The 11,198-nt window shown below is 44.4% G+C and overlaps 1 long non-coding RNA gene across 1 annotated transcript; it reads left to right on the forward strand.

Moving 5' to 3' along the window:
- The first annotated feature begins 5,482 nt into the window (after window positions 1–5,482).
- LOC131335988 (uncharacterized) lies at window positions 5,483–6,276 on the forward strand. The gene is made up of 2 exons (XR_009202705.1): window positions 5,483–5,697; window positions 6,036–6,276. It is a non-coding gene; the product is annotated as an uncharacterized LOC131335988 (long non-coding RNA).
- Window positions 6,277–11,198: the final 4,922 nt, after the last annotated feature.

Raw genomic sequence — 11,198 nt, forward strand, 5'->3', positions numbered from 1 at the left:
TGTTCATCGTTGTTTCATTTCAATTCCTTACTTTTGCTTGATTGATTGGAGTAGCAAAGTAGGGTTTTATCAATTCCCAAGTCAAAAACTCAAAAAGGCCATATTCATGTACTTAGGAAGCTCTTCAAGCGGCTCTGCAAGTTTTGAATGAGTCTCAATTCGTAGAAATGCATATTCGGGGTCATAACAGGCAAAATGCTTGGCTTCATGATCATCTCTAGAGGAATTAAGGTCAATCCGACAAAAAATTAAGGCAGTTCTCGAAATGAAGCCACCCGAGTCTGAGAAGGGAGTGCAGAGCTTTTTGGGGAAGGTTCAGTTCATCAGTAGACTCATCGCCAAGTTGACTTTAACTTGCGAGCCGATGTTTCGCCTACTCAAAAAGGACGTCCCATTCAAATGGATAGATAAGTGTCAGGCTGCCTTCGTTTCTATTTAGAATTACTTGTAGAAGCTGCCAGTTTTAATGTCGTCTTTGCCTGGGAAGCCTTTGATTCTTTATTTGTTTGTAACCTCATCAGCCATAGGATGTTTGCTAGCTCAAGAAGGGGACAAAAGAGTTGAGAAGGCCATCTTTTACTTAAGCAAGAAGATGGTCGAATGCAAAGAGCGCTATATCCCTTTGGAAAAGACGTGTTGGGCTCTTGTATGGGCCTCCAAAATGCTGAGGCACTACATGTTAGCTTATCCTGTGAAGCTGATTTCTCGAATGGATCCTCTCAAGTATCTGTTTGAGAAACCTGCGCTCACCGGTAAGTTACCACGCTGGTTGCTTTTACTAGCGGAGTTTGATCTTGAGTACATCACAAGGAAATCAGTCAAAGGGCGTGCGGTTGCAGAATTTTTGGTCAATCACCCCATTGATGGGCCAGAGGACTCCGAATTTGTGTTTCTGAACGAGGAGGTGCTGACAGTTGTTGAAGACCTATGGACGCTTTACTTTGACGGGGCAGCTAACTAGAAAGGATTTGGGATCGGGGTATTGTTAATTACGCCTGATGGCTCTCATATTCCCCTTGTGTTCAAACTGAACTTCAATGTCACAAACAACCAAGCCAAGTATGAGGCCTGTATCATTGCCATGGAGGCCGCTCTTACACTTGGTGTCGAAAAACTCGAGGTCATTGGGGATTCCAATCTTGTAGTCTCTCAGGCCAATGGGGACTTGAAGGTCCGGGAGGAGAAGCTAAAACCGAATTTGGAAGAACTAATCATATCCCTCACTTCAACAAGGTGACCTTCACCCATATCCCCCGGTTGAAAAATCATTTCGTCGATGTTTTGGCGACTTTGGCTTCCATGTTCGAACTTCCTCTTGGTGTCAAGCTGCGTCCAATCCTGATTGAACAGAGGGACTTTCCCGCTTATCAGTACGTCAAAGCCATTGATGATGTTGATGATGGCCTACCCTGGTATCATGACATATGGAACTTTGTCGAGAGTGGGGAGTATCCGGTTGAGGCCACTAAGAATGATCGAAATGCGTTACGAAGGTTGGCAGCCCAATACATCATCTGTGGAGGAAAGCTTTACAGAAGGTCTCACTGTGGAATGCACAAGCTGTGTGTCAACGACGCTGAGGCGACAAGGATAATGGAGGAGATTCATGAAGGAGTCTGCGGTCCTCACATGAGTGGTGTCATGCTTGCTAGGAAGATCTTACGACAAGGTTACTACTAATCTACCATGGAAGCACAGTGTGTGGATTACGTGCGTCGCTGTCATAAATGCCAAATTCATGTCAATTTGATGCATCTTCCTCCGTCCAACTTGTTTGGTATGACTTCGCCTTGGCCTTTCTCTATGTGGGGCATCGACGTCATCGGCATGATCAGACCATCTGCTTCAAAATGGCCACTAGTTCATTCTAGTGGCGATAGATTACTTCACCAAGTGGGTGGAAGCTGAATCTTACAAAACCATGACTGCGGTTCAAGTCGCCCATTTTATCAGAATGAACATTATCTATCGATATGGTGTCCCACAGGCATTTGTGTCAGATAATGGGAGTCATTTCAAAGGCAGGGTGTTAGAACTCTTTGATGAGTTCAGGATTCAAATACATCATTCAACGGTTTATCGCCCTCAGACAAATGGGGCTGTCGAAGCGGCAAACAAGAATGTCGAGACAATCATCAAGAAGATTGCTGAGTCCGCCAGGGACTGGCATGAGCAACTACCTCTAGTGCTTTAGGGGTATCAAACGTCAATTCGAACATCAACATGAGCCACTCCCTTCTCCCTAATTTACGGGATGGAGGCGGTATTCCCCATCGAGCTCGAGGTACCGTCAATGAGGGTCATGGCAGAATGCGGACTTATAGAATCCGAGTGGCTCAGTGAGAGGTTTGTTGAACTCATTCTCTTTGATGAGAGGAGGCTCCGTGCTTTGTATCATGTTTAGGGGTATCAGCAAAGAATCGCTCGTGCGTTCAACAAGAAAGTGAAGCCTCGGGACTTGGCCGAGGGGGATATGGTTACGAAGGAGATCCAGGCACCTGTGTTCGATCCTCGTGGCAAGTTTCGACCGAAGCGTTCCGGGCCTTACATCATCAAGACTATCCTGTCCGGGGGAGTAGCTCAGATCGTAGACCTCGACGGCAATGAATTCGCCACCCTGGTAAACCTGGATCAACTTAAACATTACTATCCTTGAGAGAAGCTCGTTGGGCTGAAAACCATAAGGGTGGGCAGTTCCAACCAAAATTTAGAGCAAGCATGCTAGAAAAAACCTAAGGATGCGGTCTAGGCAAAAATAAATAGGCAATAATCAAAAGATCGCTAGACCGAAAATCTGAAAAGGCGGTACTAGGCAGAAGTTAGAGCGTAAAAAGGAGAGGTAAAATACACGAGTAAACCTTAGCTTGAACTACGTGCGACCTGATTTCTTGAAAAGGGATACGTAGGCAACCTCTCTGTGAGGTTCGGTTACAATCAATCAACTTGATCCATGGTTTACCGTTTTGGGGTGAATCTCGACGATCGAAACGAGGCGGTGTTCATCAGTTGAATCAAAAGGTGGAAACCCTTCATCTTTCAATTTTATTGCAAACTACTATTTCTATTACACAAGCTGAGCAAAGTCTTAAAATAGTTAAGCATGAAAAACATAATAAAATGCTAAAGGCCCCAGTGGGCTCACAGTTTATTCTAGGTCAACGAAGTCTTATTAGGAGTCAGACAATGTTTTGCCTTCCTACAATTTCTTTTCTCAGCCATGTTTGTAGCGGCGTTGGAGCACTGTGCTGAAACCCGAATTTGCTCCTCCGAGTTGCCTTAGACCTTAGTTGTGTTCATACCCAATGAGGTTTTGAGCGTTGAAGACATGAATGTGAAAGGCCTCAATCTCGGGCCGGTGCAGCCCCTGACTTATGCCTAGCTGGCGAAGAAAACGCCCCGTTATGTAGAACGTGAAACTGATTAGCCCAGCAATCACCATCCTCTCAAAGCGGCGGAATGGGTAGCCATATCCTGAAGGTTCAGCCATTCTCATCTCCAAACAATCTCATTCGGTGACATCTCGGTCATGAATGTATACCATTCATTCATGGATGCCTCCGGGTATATAATTCCCCGCTGATGAATTCAGCCAGGCAATGTGTTTCAATTTGGCTCAGGAGCCGCAAGTAGTCCAAGTTTGTCTGAGAGCCATAGCTACATGAGTGAAAAGACAAGTAATGAGCCAAATAAAACTTGAGTGGAAAAGACAAATGAGAAGCTCCAATATAGCCTTAGCCAAGTGTTGAGGTAAAATGAAAACGTGTGAAAATCGAAAAAATGTGAGCTGAGTGAGGGTTTACCTGAAGCAAGAATGGGCAACCACTGAACGTGTTTGTTTGGCCGATGTAAACCAAATCCAAACCCATTATTGTTTCTACAAGAACCATAGGCACCACATTCCTTCGAGTTCCCATCTGAGCAGCAATGCTCACCAACGAAGGACTGACTCATCCATCTAGGGACACCAGTAAATAGGCGGCCAACACGCAGACTGTCAGGGCGAACCAACGTCGGGCCTGCACGGCAGTATCTTATGTGTCACCTTCTGGATCGTACCACTCCATCAAGCGCATGATGTTGAGCTGCTCGCTACTTAGCAAGCTTTCCGCCGATCCTCTAGGGATGTTGAGGCAGGACTTCAAAAGCGTAGGCATGCTCTTTCGATACGGTAGAACAACAAGTATGCTGGAGGCAACACTTTAGAGGTATTCCTGAAACTCCTCCACCATGGGACACAGCTCGTCGTCACCGATACGTGTGTCTGTATGTCGACTTTGTAATATCCTTTTTAATTGAGGTGCTTAAATGCTAAATTTAATAACTTAAGGGCTGGAGTGCAATTTTTCTTTGAAATTGTGCATGTGTGCCGTGCGTATGGTGTGGTGTTGTGTGTGTGTGCGTGTGTTCTTTTAAAACAAAAGAAAAAAAATAGAAGAGAACAAACCCATCAGAAAGGTTTGTACCAACGTGAGAGAGAGAGAGAGAGAGAGAGAGAGAGAGAAAGATCAGCCGTGAGGAGAGAAAGAAGAAGGAAGAAAGGGATTAAGGGTTTTGAAGCTTAATTAGGTAATCTTCATCTTTTTAAGTGTTGAATTTTATATTTCTCATGCTAGGTTTTTTATTCTGCATCTAATATGCTCTGAATTGAAGCCATGGGAGAGGGGTTTTTAGGTTGGAGTTGAGTTTTATTCCAGAAAATTCGTGTATAGTATGATTATGCATAACTGTGTTGAACCAAATTGAATCTGTCCTGTTTTTGATGAATATTTCTTGTCGACTTTCTGATCATGTTATTTTCTGGTAATTTTACTGGAGATGCCTCTGTGAGTGTAGTTTATGCTGTAAAAATTTCAGAATTTTATGAGAAACGTGGAAAAAGATAAAAATCATGAACCAGGCTGCATTCAGATTCGCGTCTGTGCTGACAGCACAGACACGTGTTGGAAAAACGGGCATAACTTCTTGCTCGGGTATCGGTTTTACGCACCGTTTCTTGATTCCGAAACTAGACTTGTATATCTTTCTGAATCTGTAAAGAGTGTGCCTTAGTTTGGTCGGAGCAAAATCAGTTTTGGTTCCGAAGTTAATAGTTTGGTGATTCTGAAATTCTGGGCAGGTTTTGTAGCTGTGTTTTTCATCAATTTTGTCATAGTTAAATATACTTGCTGACTATGGGTTCTCATGAGTCTTAAACCTTGATCAGTTGGTGTTGTTTTGGCGTTGGAAATATTGGAAAAGATTGCGTTTATGATTTTTAATGAGTATTCGATCGCAGACTGTTCTGCTGGAACTGTGATTTCTGTTTCCGACGTGTAACTTCATTTGAGCATATCTTAGTCATTCGGAGTCCAATTTGGGCAAATTTTATATCTAAATTGATGTACTAAAAGTCTTCTTGCTAGTGGTGGTGGTTTTGTAGTATTCTTTGAAGCCTATAGAATACTATAGTTAGAAATTGATCAGTAGTTCTGTTGGATAATGTGTGAATTTGTGAAATTCTTGGTTTTGGGTACGAATTGGTAAATTTACTTATGTGCGGCATTTGCTATGTAGTTGAGTTGATGCAGGACTTTATTAATGCATTTGTTAAAGCCTTTCAAGTATTTCTATACTAAAATGTTTGGCTTGTGGATAGGTGACGAGTCGGTGAATCAAGGAGCACCGAAACCATAGTTGTACTTTCTTTTGGAGTACGAGGTGAGTGTTTGATTCATAGATGTTGTTCTATATTGAATTGAACTTGATTGTTGGCTTAGTGCCCGGTGATTGGCTTTATGCCAAAAGGCTTTTATGCCTTAAATTATTGGCTGTGTGCCCGGTGATTGGCTTTATGCCTTAAACTATTGGCTGTGTGCCCGGTGATTGGCTTAATGCCAAAAGGCTTTATGCCTTAAATTATTGGCTGTGTGCCCGGTGTTGCTTTTAATTGCTTGGTTCACTGTTTGACTGGTTGAGATATATCTTTTAGCTGTACCTTTAATATGGAATTGCATCCATGTCTCATAAACACTCCTGAATTCCATTTTGGAATCCAGTTTTGCAGGCTTTGTAGATATCCACTGCTGATCGTCGTGGGGTTGTACGCTCGCTTAGTGTAGCATGTCGAGAAGGCTGGACTAGTTTTGGCGAAATTTTGTAGATAGGGATGTAGTTGCAGCCTATGTTTAAATTTGGTTTATTGTATAGTTTAATGCTTTCTTAAGACTTCCGCTGTGTTTGTAAGAACGTTAAGTTTTGCGTAATCAATAAAATGGCTGTTGGTTAATTTAATTGCTAGAATTTGAGTTATAGGAATGGGTTGGTGGTTGATGTTGCACCCTCACGTCGGTTTGGGCTCATTTGAGTGCTGGCCCGGGGTGGGGTGTGACAGACTTCGTTTACGTTATCAATGCAAGAAAGGTATTAGCGGTTGGTTTATACTTTCTTTTATCAATTTTCCTCAAAGGAGAATCAATATACTAGAAAATGCAACTTTTATCGCTATCCAAAAGCATCCATATCTGAAACTGTGGAATCTCATGTATGAAAAAGGGCACTTCAACCAATCAAAACAGCATATCTACCAAGGCACATCCGCTCGAAACTCAAAAGGGGCACGCAAGCCCAATGCTACTGTCAACTAGGGCATGCTGGCTCACTACCAGTTTATTTACGGGGGCACGCAGGCCCAAATCAAAAGTAGTGCAGCAAAAGTAAATGAGGCTCAATGGTAGCCCTCAGTCGAGCCAGTCCTCGTCGTTGTCGTCTTCCTCATCGCCGTCCTCCTCTTCTCTTGGATCTCTCTTGTATTTAGGATCATCGGCGAAGTCGTCAGAGCCGCTGCTAGAAGGCAAGCGCTCCTCGTCCTCTCCCTCTTCCTCTAAGGTCTCAGGCATGAGCAGTTTTCTTTTCTTGTGCACCTTCTCCCACTAGGTTAGTCTTTCGCGCATCTTCATTTGGTACCTTTCCTCCGCGCGGGCCATGTTCTCCTTGGCTTTCTACGAGTCTGCGGCCATTGGTCGCATGGTACTGGTCTGCCTCTGAGCTGCTGCCAGAGTAATAGAAGTGCCTGGCGTTGTCTTCTTCTTTGGAGGTCCTCGCATGCTCTTTCGCCTAGGAGCCGCCCTGCCCTATGCCTGCATTATCAATTTGTTTAAACATTATTATACATTCCATATTGTGTATATTTCAAATGTTGAAAGCAAGAACTATCTATTAACTATCAAGTGAAGGGCTATCGAGCATATTATGTATCGGAAAGCATATGCATTTTACAAGTATCGAAAGTAGAAATGAATGGTTTTCTAGAGTTTATACTTGAGGCCTCTGCACAACTGATGGCTGAACTGGAGGTGGGGCTGGAGCTAGATAGTGCCACTCCACAGGCAGGTCACTCACCGCTCTTCTAATCACCTTCTCCATTGCAAGCATCAGGCGAACAGCCTCGTTTGCCCACTCAGTTGGCACCTACAAATACATTTTGGCATTATCAAATAGTTCAACAATGATCCAAGTTTATTGAAAGGCATGGATTTCAACTAAATCTTACCGGAACAGTCACAGGTGCTGGTTCCACCCTGGCCGGTGTAAAGTGGACCTCGGCTACGTCACCCTGAGCGTCGATCACCGCCAGCTTCCACGACAGCACTAACGGCCTGCCCTCCACAGGACCACCAAGTCCCAGCCTAGGACGGGCGTCCATTCCTCTCTGTCTCTCCGCAGCAACTCTCCTTTACTCAGCAGCTCCGCGAGCATGGCTTTGAACCCATTGAAAGCCCGAACTCCGAGCGGCCCCGCCAAGTACTCTCTCTGGTAGGCGGCGTAATCGCGCCCGGGACTCAAAAAACGTGTTAGGTCAGTGGCTGGTCTCGTGAACTCCTCTAGCTCGGCAAGTGTGTACTCACCAGTGTGTGAGGCAAAGGTCGGAAGTACCCCCGGGACTTAGAACTCAAGCAAGCCAAGCGACTGTCGTGTCACTCAATCGCCCAAGTACCACTGCCAATTGAAGGCCGACTCCAACAGCACTCGGCTCGCTGTGACAGCCCTGCTCCTGGCCAAGTACTTTGGCTCCAGCTCAGCCCCACTCCAAGGGTCCCACACGACTTGTGTTCAAAATAACAACCAAGGCAATAATTGATCAACGACAGCATTAAAGCATTCAAGGATACATGACTACTATAGAGGGGTTTTATGATATACCTGTGAAGCTTGGAGATCATTCAAGTATAACCGGAACGAGTTGAGGTCCCCTCTTCCCTTCTTCTCCCTCGTGTGGTCCTTGCTTCAAACGAGCGCACGAGGGAGGATCCTCAAGTCGGGACACCTAGTCTCTAGTCGGTACATCTTCAGCACCTCGTAAGCCCAAAGCTGCATGGTTTTCAAATAAGCAAGGCATCAGTCACAGTTTATACAAGTATACAATCAAAAAAAGGGTACAGATATGTATTGAAATTGAACTTTACAAAATTAAAATCATACCTCCCACACTCTCTAAGAGCCAGCCGTTGCTATCCCCCTTCTTGAGGCATCTCCCAAAAAGCCGTAGAGTGCACTAAGTACTGCTCCACTGCAGTCAAAGCGTGAGGCCATCCTTAGGTCCCTCAGAGCTAGCAGATAACGACAAAGCACCCTGCTACGCCTGCTCAGGTACAAGGAAGCACCGAATAGGTACAGCAAGTAAGCCCTCACCATCTGCTCCTCTTCTAGGCCGTCCTTAGGTCCCTCAGAGCTAGCAGGTATGACAAGTGCACCATGCTACGCCTGCTCGGGTACAAGGAAGCACCGAACAAGTACAGCAAGGAGGCCCTCACCATCTGCTCCTCTTCTTGTTGTGTGGTCGAGATCTTCTTCAGGTACTCCTTGAACTGCTCGTACTTTACCATCTCCTCGTCCAAGAGTGGCACATCTCCCAAGAACCACTGCAGGGCCACCTCGTCTCTGTGAATGCCAGTATCAAACGGGATGGGCTCTCCTCCAACTTTGAGGCCTGTGATGGCCGCGAAGTCCGTCGGGGTCATTGTCATCTCCCCGGGCGGCAAGTGGAAGGTGTTGGTAGTGTCTCGCCACCTCTCAGCAAGTGCGACAAGGATGGCGTGGTCGTTCTTGACTAGTGTCAAGATCTGCACAAATTGATCAAAGCCCGCCTCGTCCACCAACCTCCTAACCCTCTTCGGCAACCCCTCACACAATGCAAGAGAGTCACTCGTGCCTCCGTGGCCACGGATGTCTCGTTGCTTCACCTTCTTCTGTTTCAAGTGCAATGGAAAATGCATTAGCATCAGAAATTCATTTTCAAGTTCCAAGTAATCAATTCGATCTAACAATAGATGGTTGGTTCAAGTTATGCATTCATGTGATGTGTTTCAAAGATTATGATGGCTTATTCAGTACAATTCAAGTATAAAAGTTTAAATGCACGGAAGGACAAGTTTTAGAGAATATACCTCTGTCTCTCAGCACTAGCTCGGCCTCGTAGTCTGTCGGCCGCTGGCTTGTATCTAGAAAACCCAAACGGAACGAACAGGTGTGGCGTGGGCGGCACGTATACTACCTCCGTCGAGAACACAGTTCACCCTGTGGCTTTTGCCACTGCAACGGCTGGCTACTCTACCTCGGCTTTGGCCCTCTCTGCATTCTCCACCTCTCTCACAGCCTCCTCCTCCTCGGCCCTAGCCCTCTCAGCTCTCGCGGCCTCCTTCACCAACTCTACCTCTCTCTGTCGCTCCTCCCGAGCCGACAGGACAGCCACCCCAACCTTTGGGTGCTCCCGAAGGAGCCTTTCGAGTGTCTCCTGGTTTAAAAACTCCGCAAAGTCCTCACATGTGACGAGACGGTGACTCAACAACTGGGTCCCCAGCCAAAACATTGCGTTCTCGGGTTGAACCTCTCTGCTCTCTTCCACATTGGCATCACTTGATTGACCCGTCCATGAAATTGACTTTGACTTATAGGCACTTGGCGACATTTGATTGGCCAATTTGTATGCCCTAGCAACACGTGGCGATTTGTGATAGGCTAGAATTTTTACATGCCTACAGTAAGTTAGGTGGATTGCATGCCTGCGAAATGAAGTCGGTTTGTGTATTCATTTGTGATTTGGTTTCCTTTTTCTTTGGACTTAGTATACCTTAAACCGCTACTATATTGTAGACATGCATGGATACAGTCTAGACTTTCAGTTTACGCAATAATAGGCATGATACGGTCTCAAAACGAAAAAAATTCCTTCCAATATGATTGATAAATTCATTATACGGGATTGATAAAAATCCTGTCAATGGGTAATTCCTCCCATAGAAATGCCCTAATACTATATTTTGTCATTTTTTCTTCTTTTCCCTCTCAAACCAAATAAGAGGAGAGTTTTTTTTTTTAATCTTTCATTGAACTTTCTTTCAATAACTTTGAAAATGCCAGATAGATTCGTTCGTGCCCTTGTAATGACTTGCTCCTGCTCTTATTTTGTACAATATTGTTCGCTTTGGCCACCTAAGCTCCATGGACTTTCTAGTAGGTCACCCATCCCATGACTACTTTAGGGTGAGCATGCTTAACTGTAAGGTTCTAATGAGTTTTGACGTCTTCACGGCTTTAAAAGGCATTGCTAAAGGTAAGGTCATAATTTATTATTTATATAGCTTAGAATTTATACTTCACCAAGGGATGTGGGACTTGTGAACTAGAGTCACCACAATTTTATCCGGGTCTTTTCCCTCCCATCAAACCCTAGGGTCACCACGGCCTCAACCCGGGTCTTTTTCCTGGTTACGGGGCGTCACAATCTCCCTCACTTATGAACACACATCCTTGTATGAGGTCAAGATTTTTTTTCCACATTTCGGTTGGTGCAAGCTCTGATACTATAACGACCCTAATTTTTGGTAAATAAAAATTTCATTAAATATTTGATTTTTATTCTAATTACTTGGATTTCATTTAAAATTCCTTTTTAATTGCTAAAAATCCGTTATAATTAGATTTGAGACATATAAAGTTATATCTGTTCGCACCAGACAATCTAGTTATTTTCTAAAGACAAGTATGCTTATCGAAGCACTTGTATATTTTCATAGTAAATAAAATAAAATCTTTAAATTATATTTCTTGGCTAGAAATCTTACTTGGCAAGTAGAATTAGCTTCCAACTGATTAGTTAGAGAAACCTAACTATCATTTCGCCTAGTTACATTCTCTTAAACCTAGATGAAGCTTTTCAACCC

Source organism: Rhododendron vialii, chromosome 8a (assembly GCF_030253575.1).
Source record: "Rhododendron vialii isolate Sample 1 chromosome 8a, ASM3025357v1".
NCBI classification, from domain to species: Eukaryota; Viridiplantae; Streptophyta; class Magnoliopsida; order Ericales; family Ericaceae; genus Rhododendron; species Rhododendron vialii.